The 14,614-nt window shown below is 46.2% G+C and overlaps 1 protein-coding gene and 1 long non-coding RNA gene across 8 annotated transcripts in view; one reads left to right on the top strand and one right to left on the bottom strand.

Moving 5' to 3' along the window:
* LOC106044732 (uncharacterized) overlaps positions 1–8,834 on the bottom strand; it is a 43,008-nt gene extending 34,174 nt beyond the window's left edge. For all 4 annotated transcript variants that reach the window (XR_010830064.1, XR_007169027.2, XR_007169029.2 and 1 more), the window contains exons 1-2: positions 8,567–8,834; positions 8,202–8,345 (exon numbers count right to left, since the gene is read on the bottom strand). This is a non-coding gene — a long non-coding RNA (uncharacterized lncRNA). The remainder of the gene's footprint in view (positions 1–8,201; positions 8,346–8,566) is intronic.
* A 218-nt stretch (positions 8,835–9,052) lies between these two features.
* Positions 9,053–14,614, top strand: part of SYNDIG1 (synapse differentiation inducing 1) — a 70,966-nt gene continuing 65,404 nt past the window's right edge. For 2 of the 4 annotated variants that reach the window (XM_066993531.1, XM_066993530.1), the window contains exon 1: positions 9,053–9,242. The gene's annotated coding sequence lies outside the window, so the exon portion shown is untranslated. The remainder of the gene's footprint in view (positions 9,243–14,614) is intronic. The other 2 variants (XR_010830063.1, XM_066993529.1) reach the window with 2 other exon arrangements.

Here is a 14,614-nt window from a genome sequence, read left to right as displayed (position 1 = left end):
GAAAGGACTGTGCTCTCACTGCAGTCATCCACTTGGCTACTTCTGTCCATGGGCCAGACCTGCCATTTGGGGTCATGATTTGAAAGGTGATACGGATGCAGGTGGGGCTGTCTTGCTGTCATGGAGGTATGAGCACGTTGGGAGGCAGGCTGGAAGGCAGGCCGTAGCTAGAAGTCTTGAAAGGGAAGAATAGGGTAATGAACACTACATTGGCTCTTTTCCTGTACACATAACATAGCATTTCTGTCAAAACAGATCTGTGGATATTTCTGATGAGTTTGGTTATAAAGAGAATAAGATATAATCGCTACTAAGTGTGCCCATTTGGAAGAAATGAGTAGCGTTGTTATTAAATATTTAACCTTCCAACTTTAATTTGTTAAATGTGTTGGGAGGAGTTTTCAGCTTACTTGCAGTATGCTTTGGAAGCAGGTGCAGGTCAGTTGGGACTTTAGCCCCACTTACCTTTATTCTGGGGCTGAAGGGATGACATAGAGTGATGACTGTTTTGACTTCATTTTCAACTCTCCCTTTTTAGAAACAATGGCTTGGTTCCCCGACTGGTTGTAAATCCGTGTCTCTGCAGTGGAGCTATTCTGATTTACACCATATGAAGATCTAGCCTCTAGTTCAGAAGAAATGGGCTGCCAGTTTAATTACTTCATCCCAGGTACAGCATTAATAATATGAGAATAAATTTAATGCTGCTAAGTAACAGCAATACAGAGGATTTTGTCACATGCATGACAATTAATGTGTGGTGCATGGTATTTCTGCTTCTCCTGAGTTCACTTTTAAATGATGCTTGTTGTGATTTGAATTTCAAAGAGCACTTCTCCTAGTATTTCTCATTATTGATGGTGACTGTTCACAGGAGCAGCTCAGTGCTGCTTTGTTGGCTCATCACTTTTGATTCCATGCCCAGATGCTAAGGACAGAAGCGTGCAATTAATTTGGATGCACAGCCCCTCATTGATTTCAGTTGGGAGTTTTTCCTTGAACACCAAAGGCCTGATCTGTCCCTGACTACCTTTAAAATAGTATTTACATGGAAAATGTGTTCCTTTTCCATTATAGATCTCTTTTGTGAGCTCCACTTGCCCATAAGACCGTACAAAGCGATCAGCAGAGAGCCATAAGATATAGGTGATCCCCTCACTTTTGTGGGGACAAAATGATCTGATTTTGAGACACTGACAAGCAAGGTGAAAAGGATAAGCAGTTTGGGTTCCAGACCTCCTCTTATGAACAGAAAGAACAGGGGCCAAAAAGTTCACTTCTTTTTTTTTTTTGAACATTCCTCTTTTCCCTGGAATAAGAGGGGTCTCTGATGAACCAGACTTCCTGAGGAAGTCCCTTGTTCACATCCCAGCCCACCCACACTTGTCTTGAGCATCAAAGTACTGGCTAGCTTAGGACAATTGGAGTATACACACCTCAAAAATAGCTCCAAAGTCCAAGCAGGGTGCCAGCTGAGCTAGGCAGTGAGCTATGGCAATCTGAACACAGCATATGGGTTAGTCTCTACTAGTCTTTCTACACTGCACGGGGCAAGCAGAAATTTACAGGGTACCTCTGGGGTTTCTGTTAAGACATTTTCTTTGTGAACAATCTGTTCTTTCTTTTTAACAGTTACTCCAAGGCAGGAAAAACCCCTTCTCATATATAAAAGACAGGTAAGCACATGGAAATTAACGGCCAAGTTAAATTTATGTTCCCCCTGCATTTTAAGGTGGCATCAGATAACTCAATGAGCATTCCTGGCAAGTAGGTATTTATCAGCCAGATGGATTAATTCCTTTAGTGAATCTAGTGAAATGTTTGGGGGACCATTCTTTAAGGAGTACTCAAGCCATCTCTCCACATCTGCAACACTTACTAACCATAATGTCTGGTTATTTAGTCCTGCCTCCTCAAGTTTACCCTTCCACAAGTTTTCATATCAGTGTCACTCTTCTCCTCACTTGGCTCTACATATACCAGCTGAAATGCAATAGTTTCTCAGTTGGATTTGACCTGGGATGATGAAATCATGGTCCTGTCTCTCAGAAGCAAGAATCTACCTTGTAAAGGAATGGCCAGGTTCAGTGGATTGAGAGACCCGGGGAACTTCTCCTTCCCTGTCAACTACAGCTGAACTTGTTGGCCTCTAAGAGCTAGGAGATTTCTTCTATTTCAGTCTATTGGATGTGGTTGTTCCTGCTCCTGTTTGTGTATTCCAACAGTAACAAGGCCGAGTAACGTTTATCACATAGACATGAACTTCTGAGATGGTCTGATCCTGCTCCCCTCTTCAGCTGATCGTGATAGGAGTTAGCTAAACAGCTTTAAATACTCAGCCCATGCAAGAGCTAGCCCCAAATGTCCTGACATACACACATGTGGAAGACTGAGAACCATATCACGCTGGAAATACTCTGCAACAAAATTTAATAAGACAATAGGCTGTCCTATTGTCCTATTCTGGTGACCAGGCAGAGGGTACTGCTAGGTAAGAATACTGACCAGCCACTTGCTTATTCACGACAGGGCCCTTTTATTACCCCTTCTCTCCATTTTACCATCTTCGTACTTCTGCCACCCACACTGCAGAAACCCTTTCTTCACCCCAGTCTTCTCTCAGACCATCAGTCTATCATTAAACACTTTTTCACCTTTGTTCCCATTTTTGTTTCATCCTTGCCCGAAGTTGCTATTTTCTGATGTTATCATGGAGGCTCTCTTGGCCTCACCTTGTATTTCTGACCTGGTGACCTGGGCTCTGCTGTCTTTGCAAGACTCTGCTCCTCAAGATGTCCCCGGTGCTCCCTGTCAGTTATCTGCAAAGCACTTCTTTCTCTCATGTAATTCCCCCATGAACTGTGAAACCTGGTCATTTCTCACAGGGCTATCTGCTACTTCCAACAGCTTCTCACTCAGTCATTTCTCATGTTTCTTACCAACCCCAAAGCACGTTACAGGACAAGCAATGACTAGTTTAAATCTGCAGGTGAATGGAGAGTTTGGAAACCATGATGTTCTTTGTGCACATCTGCTGTTAAAATTTCTGAGCTGTAGGGTTTGATCCATGCCATATAGGCTTCAGTCATCAAGAAAAAGAATAATTAAATAAGTGTTTTAAATTAATTATTAAATTCAGGCATCCATAAATCACAGTTCCCAAGGTGGAAATCAGACCCAGAGGTTCAGCTCAGCTCCATAATGGCTCAGCTCCATAAAGCCACATCTCCAAAGAGGTATAGCTCTCCTGGATGTCCCTGATGAGTCCTTTGACTCTGTCTGGATGACAGGGGGCTTCTCCACAGGCCTGGACATCTCTTTTTAAGGGGCTGAACCAACACAGTGTGATATTCAGTATTTTATTTTATTTTATTTATTTTATTTTATTTTATTTTATTTTATATTTTATTTTATTTTATTTTGATGTCTACCTAGTTAGACATTAGAATGCTTTTATATATCTAGGTGCCAATCCTTCAGTGGGACTAGTTAAGTCCCCTCTTTTTCTGTCCCAACTACTTGAAGTATCAGATGTTTGGGGAAAGGACTGCCTCTTAACATGTTTATATACATGTCCTTACATATGGGGAGCCTGGGAAATACCATAAAATAAACAATAGGTCCATTTTTATGTCAGTCAGCTCCAAAGAAGTGTCTGACCTAAAATAAAGCAGTTGTGCTGCAGTTTCACGGTGGATAAAAAGGCATTTTAATGTGAGATGTTGAACTCAGAAGACCCCTAATCAAATCCAAGGGGAACATTTCTCATCTCAGATATCTTTCTGACTCTTTCTGAGGTTTGTAGCACCTAAATATTTTCACCAAAGACTGGTTCCTTCCTTTATGAAAATCAAAAGGTGGCCTTGGCATGTTTCCTGTCTGACAGATGGCCACATCTCAATTAGCACTAACCTATGCCTTTCCCGGCTATCTCAGAAGGCCAGCAATGCAAGAAGGCACAGAAATGGTACAATCCCCTCTCCCTCAGAGCCGTCCTTCCTGGTCAAGGAGCTGTCTTATGAACAGGGAAATGTTGGTGCCAGTGCTTGCTGTAAGGCTTTCTGGAAGAGCTCCAGAAAGTTCAAACATGAGAACTACTTGTAGTGGGACGAGGCACAGATGGCAAAATAAAAGCAGTGTGCTTTTTTATGAGCTTCTGAGTCTCTTAGCTCCTGGACATCTCAGAAACTAGGCCACTTTAGTTGAATTCATGTAGCTTGTCCAAGAGAAAAGGAGATAAAGACAAACTCTGCCAGAGATTTGTGTATGTGAAAGGATGGCCCTCTCTCAATCAAGCTAAAAGGTCTTCCTGAATTTAGTACCAGACACAAAGTCCTGCACCCTGTTTGCTTCATCTTCTTAGCAGACGGTATCCAACAGGCACATTTTCTTGGTGCAGGTTAGACAAAGATTGGTAGTGATTGTGGTTAGATTCTTCCTCTGTGGCAGAGAAGCGTGCATGTCCAGTCTTTAAAAGAGTAAAGAGGTCAAAGCAATGAAATATTTGATTTCCAGCTAGGTTACGTTGTTTACACAACCAAAAAAGAATTGAAATTTTACTTTTCTTATTGTCATAAAGACATAAGAAAAAAGAAAAATGTCCAACTTTTGCTAACCCAAGCTTCCACGTTTATTTTGGTTCCGGAACTACCATCAAACTATCCAACATAACCTTCAGCACCCACACACCTCAGCCATTTCAGCTTATCTTTTTTTCTTTCTCAGAAAGTTAAAAGCACTCTTGGCTACACCTCTGGGGTCTGATCCAATTAAATGGAAAGAGTCTTGTTGCCTTTGGCAGGAAGAGATTAAAGATTTTGGGCTACTTCCCAATTGCTTCATACCATCACTCTGAATTATAATCAGCAGAAATGTGGTTCGGACCCCACCAGAACTTATGGTGTCAGGATTTTGGAGAGGCAAAACCCTTACTGAGCAGGTCTGCAAGCCAAAGACCCTGCAAACTTCTAAGCAGTTTCCTACAGCCCAAACACATCCTCTAAATGATGAACAATTCTTGCAATCTTGTAAACTTTCTTTTTTCCCTTTTTTTTGTGGGGAAAAAACAACAACAACAAACAAACAAACAAAACAGTGAGAAGGAGCAGCACTTTATCCTCCCTTCCTTCTGTGGTGGTAGGTGGTGCTGCTGCGCTTCCCAGAGCCCAGGGATGCACTTGCAGGTCTTCGTCCTTCCACATCCCTACTCAGGGTCTGCAAAGGTGTACGCCACACAGGAGACCTTCAGAATTTTCTTGGACAGCAGTCCAACATTTCTCCCAACAGCTTCCATGAGTGTTTTAGCACATCAACAGATGTATCGTATAAAGATGCTTCACATCTACCACAAAATTTGCCCTCACATCCTACAACATTTGACATGTGGTTTCCAGATATGAACCCTCTCTTGCACCCACACTGGGATGCATCTGCAGGTTTTTTTGGCCAGGAGGCTTTTGGAGCATCTCTGTCTCCAAGGGGTCTCAGAGAGTGACTGCTGACAGTGGTGCAGAGCATCTGGAGGAGCAAAGACGAGGCACTTGATCAGGACTGTGTGGTGCTCCAGCCAGGGACTCCTGCTTTAAGTGGTGTTACTCAGGGTGCTTCCACTGATTCCACCGTATCTTCCCAGTTTCTCCCCACTCACAGCACTTACCAAGTAGCTCTGAAACTTGCTGGCACAATGCATTACAGAGGCATTGTTCATGTTCACCTGGTGTAAAAATGCTGGTGTTGAAAGCAATATTGTTAGACCTGATAAGAAACCCCCAGATCACAAAATATTGAGCTTCATTTCACCTCACTACAAGCCGCCCTCTTCTATAGGTCTTTGAAAACTCTTCTCCAAAAGTGGCAAGAGCAATGCAAGAGGCAGTGTCAAGCTGCAGGGTACCAAATGAACACTGAGAGCTCCAGATATCAAAATCAGGTTGGGCATAGTCACTAGCTTCCCAGCATCAGGAATAGGCCAATTTATTGCAAGCTTAGTGCAAATAGGGATATGCCATGATCAACACTTTTTAGAGTACCTGCAAACTCCTTCCTTAGTGATTTTGGGCAAGAGAAGATGTCGACAATACAATAGATGCTGAAGTATGTCCTGATCTGTAGCAGTAGTTACAACTAGTGTGGTTATTGAGTTGTGATTGCTCCAATAGTTGGTTCTGCTGCAAAACTCAAATAAAGCAAATTAGGCTTAATTTCCTCTTTGACACAGAGGCCTGTGGTTTTTCTGAACTGAATGAAGAACACACTTCTTTTGGTGCAGGAAGAATGGGAAAGGTGGAGGAATTGTGCTATGGAAAATGATGACCTCCCTGTCGTCACCAAACCTTGCCTTGATAACAGCATGAAAAAAACTTCATTTTGGAAGTGTCAGAACGAACCAAAAAAAATCAAAGGATGCAGTTTCCTGAAAGACAGAAAATTGGACTCAACAATCCCTTCTGTGCTCCATTCTGTGTAAACACAATTTTTTTTTCCTCCATGGAAAAATCTAACAAGCCTTTTTGGAAATCTTGCCACTTTTCCCCCAGTCACTATGAAACAGTATTTCACGAGGAATTCACCAGCCATCCAAGCCAGTTGATAGCTCCAATCAGTAGCAGTAACGCACGCTGATAAGAATTTGCACTGTAGCAGCTAGAAGGCATTTGGTTGCAAGCCAGCACCCCTACAGTTTTGTTCCTGTACAAGCAGAACAGAAAGACAGTCTTTTTCCTAAAAGTCTTACTCAGTTAAGGCATAATGAATGTGGCTTGCAGGATTCCTTTTACGAGAAAGGAAAGGTGAAAAGCACTTTGGAGAATCACGGTAATCAGAATTTGGGACTATTTTTTTTTCTATTTATTGCAAATTTATCCTCTTCCAGTGCCTATTACGATAAGAAAGAGACTCCTTTCACTAAAGCATAAAGCCTCCCTGAAGTCCAGAGGAAGTCAGGAATGAACAGGGGACCAGACTTTTAGATAGAGAGAAAAATCTTTTCGTGAGTACCACTAGGATATACTGAAAATGCAGTGAGGGTTTGGAAGGACACAAACCACTCCATGTTCTGGGCTGAGCCCTACCTGCCAAATAGAAGGGAGGTTCCTCATCTACCAGATGCTGATTTCTGCTAGCAATATGATATCAAATGGACAGTGAGCTTCTGAGCTTTCCGTATTTCAGGGAGAGCTGATGATGGAGCTGACACAGGGGAAGCCACGCCTGGCTTATCTCACATCATCTGTGCTGCGTCCAGGGCTGCAGCACAGAGCCAAGTTGCATCCAGGCTCTGAGACATCAGATCAGAGCTGTGCTCACCCCACACACTCACACCTGTGGGCACAAACCCGTCTTTAATATAGCTGCCAAAATCTCTGAGAGTGTGAATGGCTTGCCCAATGATACTTGCAGCAGAGCATGGAAGTAAAAGGAGGAGTGCCTGGTCCAGTGGCAATGCCACCTTGCCATAGCACAGCTCTTCCCATGCAGGTGGAGGAAGGTACTGCCTAACCTGGCCTCATACTTCAAGGAGATTTACATGTTTTTTTTAAACACTGGTGGAAATAATGTAAATGAGGGTGTCCCTTGTGTAAGACTGGATCCCAGATGTCACCACAATTTCAGCTACAGAGTTTTGTAGCACTGCCTGGAAAAGGTGTTCCAGGACCTCTTCTTTTTGGTTTCTATCAGGGAAACCAAGCTCTTCTGAAAGGGATATCTCCTGTGGGAAAGGATCACTTACTGCTGTTTTTGGAGGTATATTGAATCAAATCTATCAAACCACGAAGGCTACTTTTATGGAAAGTAAAATTAATAATAATAATAATCAGGAAAAATGTTTGGATGTTTCTGAACATTCAAATACTATTCTGATTTTTTTTGTTTGTTTTTGTTTTTCCAGAAGATACAAGGTTTTGAGTTTCTATCTCTTTTTTCTGGGATGAAAATGAAATATCCCGGGGGTTCCATTAGACTAAGAGGAAGGGAAAGTATTTGCTCACGTTGAAGAGTGAGCCCAAGGAGAACTAAAATATGGTGGAAGAGGGGGAAATGGGGTGGGAGGGATTTTCTGCTGAAAATCCCCAAGACAGGCGCAAGTTGTTTAGCTTGTATTTTAAATCTTGTACATCCTCCTTCAGCAAAGATTTGGCATAGGTTATTCTGAGAGTCTGAATAACAAGCAGTAGGCAAAAAGAGAGAGAAAACAGCCTTACCCCAAGCAGAGAGGTGGATACATCAAAAACGCACTGGGTATATAGGGCCTCGTGTCTCTCTCCCTGCGGCAGGAAAGGACAGCAGTGATCTAAACTGGGCATGTGATCTTCCAACAGCATTTTAAGCCATAGATGTTGAAGCATCTAGAAAAGTGGTGACAGAGAAGCTTTTAGGCAAATGACTTGGCTAGCAGGCCAGCTGGGGATGTGAAGAGGAATGAATGAACCCTGCTTTCCCATATTATTTATGGTTATTAGGAAAGCAGGGAACACCCCCTCAACGCTGCAGCAGGCAGCCCAGTGTGCTCGCCACGATACTAAAAAAGAAATAATAAAATCAAGCAAATAAATAAAGTTCTTCAGACCTGCTGGAGCCTTCCCCAGCTCCTCGGGGAGTTTGTGTGTCCATCTCGGGGCCCGCAGGTGCCCGTGCCCCTGGGGGAGCCGTGCTGGGGTGCCTCTGCGGCAGGGCAAGGAAGGTGCAGGGGGGTTGCCTGGTGGGAAGAGGGGCGCTGGGTGGGGAGCAGCAGAGCCCCCCTGGCTGGGAGGAAGGCCCCGGGAGGAGGAGGAGGAGGAGACGGGGGACAGACAGCGAAACGTTTTGCCTTTCCCCCCGGAGGGACACCCGGGGGGGGGGGGGGGGGGGGTTGCGATGCTGCTCCTGCAGCAGGAGCAAAGTTGGCCGCGCTGCCACGCAGGGCTGGTTCTCCTGCCTCCCTCCGCCTCCCTCCCTCCTCCTCCTCCTCCTCCTCCTTCTCCTCCACCTCCTCCTCCTCCTCCTCCCCGCGAGTTGAGCGCACAGTGCAGCCCGGCGGTGCAGGCGGCGCAGCCCCGCCGGCCGCTCGCCCTGCCCGGCCCCCGGCTCCCCCCCTCCCCGGTCCCCCTCCCCGGTCCCCCGGTGCCCCCCTCCGTTCCCCCCAGCCGCCGGGATGCTGCCGGGCTCCTCTCCCGGCCGCTGAGCCTCCGGCGGCCCGGGGAAGCCCGGAGCCCCTCCTGCAGCCCCCGGCGGGCGGATCGCGCTGCGGGTCACCTTGCAGGGAGGTGAGTGACCCCCCCCGGCTCCTCCGGGGAGCGATGCGCCGCATCCCCGCATCCCCAGCCCCCTGGGATTGGGGGGGGGGGGGGGGGGGAACGCCGAGAGAGGGCGGGGGGCACGGCGCTTCCCGCAGCCGCCGCGGCGGAGGGTCCCCGGGGGGAGCCCCGGGGTGAGGGGGATCCCACCGAGCCCGGGTGGCTGGGATCCTGCCCCCGGCAGGTAGCTGGGGGGGTCCCCCGGCCCGGTGCTGCCCCGGTGCCCCGCTGGAGAGCCGAAATCTGCACGCCCGGTCCGGCACGGAGCGCCTGGAGGGGGTCAGGGGAGGGATCGGGCTTTTCCCAGGGCCGTGGGAGCAGTGGCGAGTTTTCTGGAAGGGAAACTGTGCGTGGGATCCCCCTCTTTTCCCCTTCCCCAGGAGGAGCCCCCTCCTGCTCCCCGTGGCAGAGCATCTTCCCCTCCCCTGCGCCCCGGGATGGGGAGAGGGGGCGCGGGGTGCGCAGCCCCGGGGCACAGCCTGAGCCGGGGCAGGCTGCGGGAGGCTGGGCTGCTTGCGGCCCCAGCTGCCCTCCTGCCTCAGCACCCCGTTCCAGAGTCTCTGGGTTGAATTTCTTTTCCTTCCCACCCCTGTAGTTTGCGGACAGTGGCGGCTAAGTTGGAGAGAGGGATGGTTAGAGGCGAGGAGGCAGGAGCGATCCCTGCTGTGTAGTGGGGTGACCTTGGGTAAGTAACCCACGCCTGCTGCTTCCTTCTGGGGCAGGTACCCCTAAAGCATCCCACAAGGAATCAAGGAGGACCTTCCGGTAGGCACAGGCTGGCAAAAATGCTTTGAGACTTTTCTGGAACTGGTGGTGCAGAGGGCAAGCCTTCCTGGAACAGGGCTGGTAGCGCTCCTCAGTCCAAAATGCAGCGCAGGAGGAGAGGTGCAAGGGTCTGTCCAGGACCAGCAGTGGTGGTGGCTTTTTCTCCCCTAAAAACCATGGAGCTACCTAGTGGCAGGAGTTGCTCTGGAGAGCAATCTGTTGAACTGTGTCTTCAAAATAGGAGGGAAGGCTGCAGCCTCAGCATGTAATGAGAAGGACGCCAAAAATAAAGAAATCTAAACTTCCAGGGAGATTAAATATTCAAATCACAAATAATTAGATATTAATCCCTCATAAACAGGGCATTAACAACAATTAAAAGATGCTTTGATATTCTTAAACACAAGAAGATGAGTTAACTGGTATTTTCAGGGGGATTATTGTGTATTATAAAATGCAGCCAGAGCAGAGAATGCACTTTTCTACATTCATGTATTTAAATGACTTACTCTTAATTATAGTTAATGAGCTATCATCTTCAAAGAAGCTGCATTTAGTTGCTCTTCATATTAGTTTCAAATTACTTCGCTCCAAAGAATAAACCACTTTGCATTTTACTGGCCAAGGTGACATTTTATTGGCAGTTTGGTAACTACAGGTCGTGTCAGGGTGTATGTAAGATGAATGCATTTGTAAGAATTAAGTAGGTTTCCTCTTATTAAGTGGGCAAGCAGACATCTCACATCGCTGGTACCGTATGCTCTGGAATAAATCTCACATGCTCAGGGAGGCTCTTCGTTATACAAATGCAGATGTAATGCGGTACTGGTGTGCATGGGCACCACCACGACACATTTAACTTGATGAACACTGCTTGCAGTATTTAAAATGCCTTGGCTTCTAAGGATAGTATCAGAGAAGAAGTGCCAACATAATTGGGCAAGGTTTTTTGTCCGTGTCTCTACTATGAATTTGCATTTGTAGACATTTATAAGTCAGCTATAAATGCCTCTGTCCAGAAGAATTTGCAATACAGGTTGTTTGGTTAGTAGGATTGCAGATTACATATTGGGACTTCCAAATTTTGTTTTCTTCACTTTGGAGACTCAACTTTTTATAGGTCACTGTACAGCAGAATTGAGGAAAAAATGGAAAAGAATTGCAGACTAAAACGTGAGGAAAATGCTCTGCATGTTCAATGATTTTATTTTGACAAAACTGAATGAATAGTGTGTGTGTGTAAGTGTGTCAGTGTGTATCTGCTCATCTCTGAATACACATCCTCTGGCTATCAAAACAAACATTTCTGAATACTCTCTCTGGTAGAAGTTGGAAACTACTTTGAGCAATGAGATCACAGCAAAATGCTGCTCAGCAGATGTAAATGTCAGTAACCCCGAGGATTCAGGTGGAGCTGGACCAGCTTATACCACCTATGAATCTAGTGCAAAAGATTCAGAGCTTTGAGTTTAATGTCATAATATTGAACGAATGACGAATTTTGGTTATTTTCATTGCACCAGCAAAGACTGCATTTTAAAATAGTGGTGCAGTACATGAGAGGTGTGAGTCCATGAATGCCTTTAGCACTCCCAATTTTAAACATGGCATCGCTGCAAATGTGTATCTGTGTATCTGCATCTATATAAAACCCGAATGTGCAAAGTTCCCTCACATTAACCATCCACCCAAATCCATGCAGTAAATTATTTCTGTCACTGAGCTCTGAGACTCCAATTCACTGAGGCACAGGAAGAATGAACTGACTGTTCACACCAAGCTGCTGGAATTTGAGCAGATGTTTAATGGGGTTTATGTGGGTTTATGTGCTTTGAGTAGAGCTCAGACCCCTCAAAACTCCCTGGGGATAGGGAAAGTCTCTTAAGTCGCATTTGCAACTGGATAACTTTCTTGGAAGATAATCATGGGATAATCAAAGGGTTCAGCTCCTTGAGGGGTCCCCTGATCGTCCTAGGTCCCATGAGATATCCTGCCTGGCATCAGGTCGGGCAGGACAGCTGTGCTCAGCGTGCTCCTGCAAAACATCTCTCAGAGGAGCAGCCTGCTGCATGCAGTGCTCAGAGCGTGGTCCCCACCCCATTCACCCACCTTTCTGCTCCTATTCTTGTGTTTTCTGCAGCAAAATAATCTCCCTTCTCCCCACTGCATATGGCTTGCAGGATCACGGAGGCGATGTTGCGTGGAACTGCTGCCAGCTGAACGCCTGTGCCTCCCATACAGAAATTTCCTATTTTTATATGGGAAGGAGGAAGAGGAAAGTCAACGTAGGGCTTTTCTTCAAGCTCTTGCAATGTCCTGAGTGTAAAGGGCCCCATGTTTCATTTCAGCTCTGATTTCTTCAGGGATGGTTGAATATGGGGTTAAGAAAGGTCTGTAAAGGTCAATGTACACCCATTGATACTATTTTTCAGCATTTCCCTGCTTGTCCTATCTGCCTTCAGCTACCAGTCTTGCTATATCTAAATCACTTCTGTAAAGGTTTTGTCCCACAGCATATTTCAGGCTCTGCAATTCTTCTAGAGCCTGATGAAGCAAGCCTGATTTTATTGCCCCAGCAGTGGCTGCTTAATCTAATCATCCTCGCCCTGATGAACCAGCACTAGCAATTTTACAGTATCACAGAAGCATTTTGCTAACAAAGTGACTTACAACCCTGAAGTGCTTTCCTTGGGGCAGGAGAAGCGGACACCTTCATTTTGCACTGAGCCAACACCACCAGGCCGTTTTCCTGTTCAGTTCTCTCTTTATTTGTCATTCCTTCCTTAGGAAGATCTTAACTCCTAGCTTAGAGCATCACATATCTGGGTGTTTCTGTCTGTGCACCAGCCTGGTTACAGGGATTTTAGGTCAAAGAGAGGCACCAGACTCAGCCCACAAGCAGACCAAGAGGGCCAGGGGATACTATGATGCTGATATTCCTGCGTTCACGCACTCTCTGTTCATTTAAATGCTCTGCTGCATGCTGCAGGGGATCTTCGCTTTGCTGCAGGTTTCTGCAGGGCAGAGCATCAGGTATTTTATTCTAGGCTGGACAGTTTCAATTCTGTTGCAACACCAGGCACAACACTGAAATTAGGCAGAGAGATTTTTGCGGTAATTCACTTTTACACAGACCTTTAAATCTAGACTGACTCTCAGAAACCACCTAGACTCAGCGGTGCAGGAACCAAGAGGACGGAGGCATTGCATCTTTTCACCTGAGGATACGGCTTGTCTGTCAAGTAAATGATGACACACAGTGAAACAAGTAGTTAGCTGTGTGCAAGTTTTCACTCTTCAAAGCATGGATAGTGGTTAAATCCACAAGAACAATTGCTCTGGCCTCAAACTCGGCATGATAAGCGTGGGTCTAAGCTAAAGTTTTCCCCACAAGCTAGAGCAGCTCTCAGTCAGAGGTGAGGAGTGCTCTCCAGTGCATGCAGGAGAGTCATGGGACTTTGTCTGGATGAAGTTTTTCTCAGCGAGGGCACTCAGTACAATTAAGAATGCAATTATACACCCCAGAGAACAGCCGCATTCACTTGCTTTGAAAGCAAAACGCAGCACAATTTTCTGCTCCTGGAGTTGGCAAACAGATCCTTCAGCCTGACCACTCCGCTGAAGGTAGTGACCTGAGTTGTTTTATTGTGTGTAACTCTACTTACGGTCTCATGAAGGTCAGTTTTATGGGGCTGGACTTAATCGGGGAGTTTTGCAACACAGCTTTATGGGATGGCTGGAGGGAGAGGAAAAGTCAGCTTGGCCATCTGTTGGGAGAGGTAGGGCTTTTATAGCAGGAATCACTCCTCATGCCTCAGTCTCCCCAGTGTGAAGTAGTGGGGGGGGTGGCTCAGAGGGGTGTTGTGAGGCTTCATGCATTTGGGGTTGTCAGATGGTCCCGTTCTGCAGTACTGGGGATCTCTGAGTAGCAGTGCTGCAAAGGACCCAGCGATCAAGCTGGCACAAAGGCATCCTTTGCTCTGCAAGGTCCTGGATGGCCAGGCTCAGAGAGGAGGCTACAGATTTGCAACCAGGAGAGATGGAGGAGGTATGAGAGGAGCGTGCGCCAGGCATGTGCACAAGAGGCTCCACTCATGCGGAGGTGCAGAGTTAGGACAAGGTCCACTGGTTTTTACACGTTCACACTGAACTCGCCAGCCGCTTGGCCAAAGACTGATTCATAGCATTCATGCGTCCAGACGTGGTTAGGTAGCTGATAATAGCTTTCTGACACTGAGCTTTCCCCGATTACTTTGGTGAAATGAATTTCTTGCTTAAAGAGGCACAGAGCCTGATTTTTGACTGTTTTCACTTTGCAAAGTAATTGCCGTAAGTTGTGCAGATGGCAAGGTATTTTTATACTGGCGCCTTCCACAACAGAGAGGGTTATTTACATTACAGCCAGGTGTTGTTATTCAGGTCAGTTATTTATTAGCTGGAAAATGCAGTTCTGTCATCAAATGAAAAAAGTTGTGAATTTGGACTGAACTCAATAAATTGTTGAGGCTGTCAAAACCGGTCGGGAAGGAGGATGGCTAGAAAAGCCTGAATGTGTCATCTTTTATTGGAGACAACTT

The sequence above is a fragment of the Anser cygnoides genome, chromosome 3, assembly GCF_040182565.1.
Source record: "Anser cygnoides isolate HZ-2024a breed goose chromosome 3, Taihu_goose_T2T_genome, whole genome shotgun sequence".
Lineage (NCBI taxonomy): Eukaryota > Metazoa > Chordata > Aves > Anseriformes > Anatidae > Anser > Anser cygnoides.
Note: the sequence above shows the minus strand (reverse complement) of the source record. Positions and strands in the feature narration are given on the sequence as shown.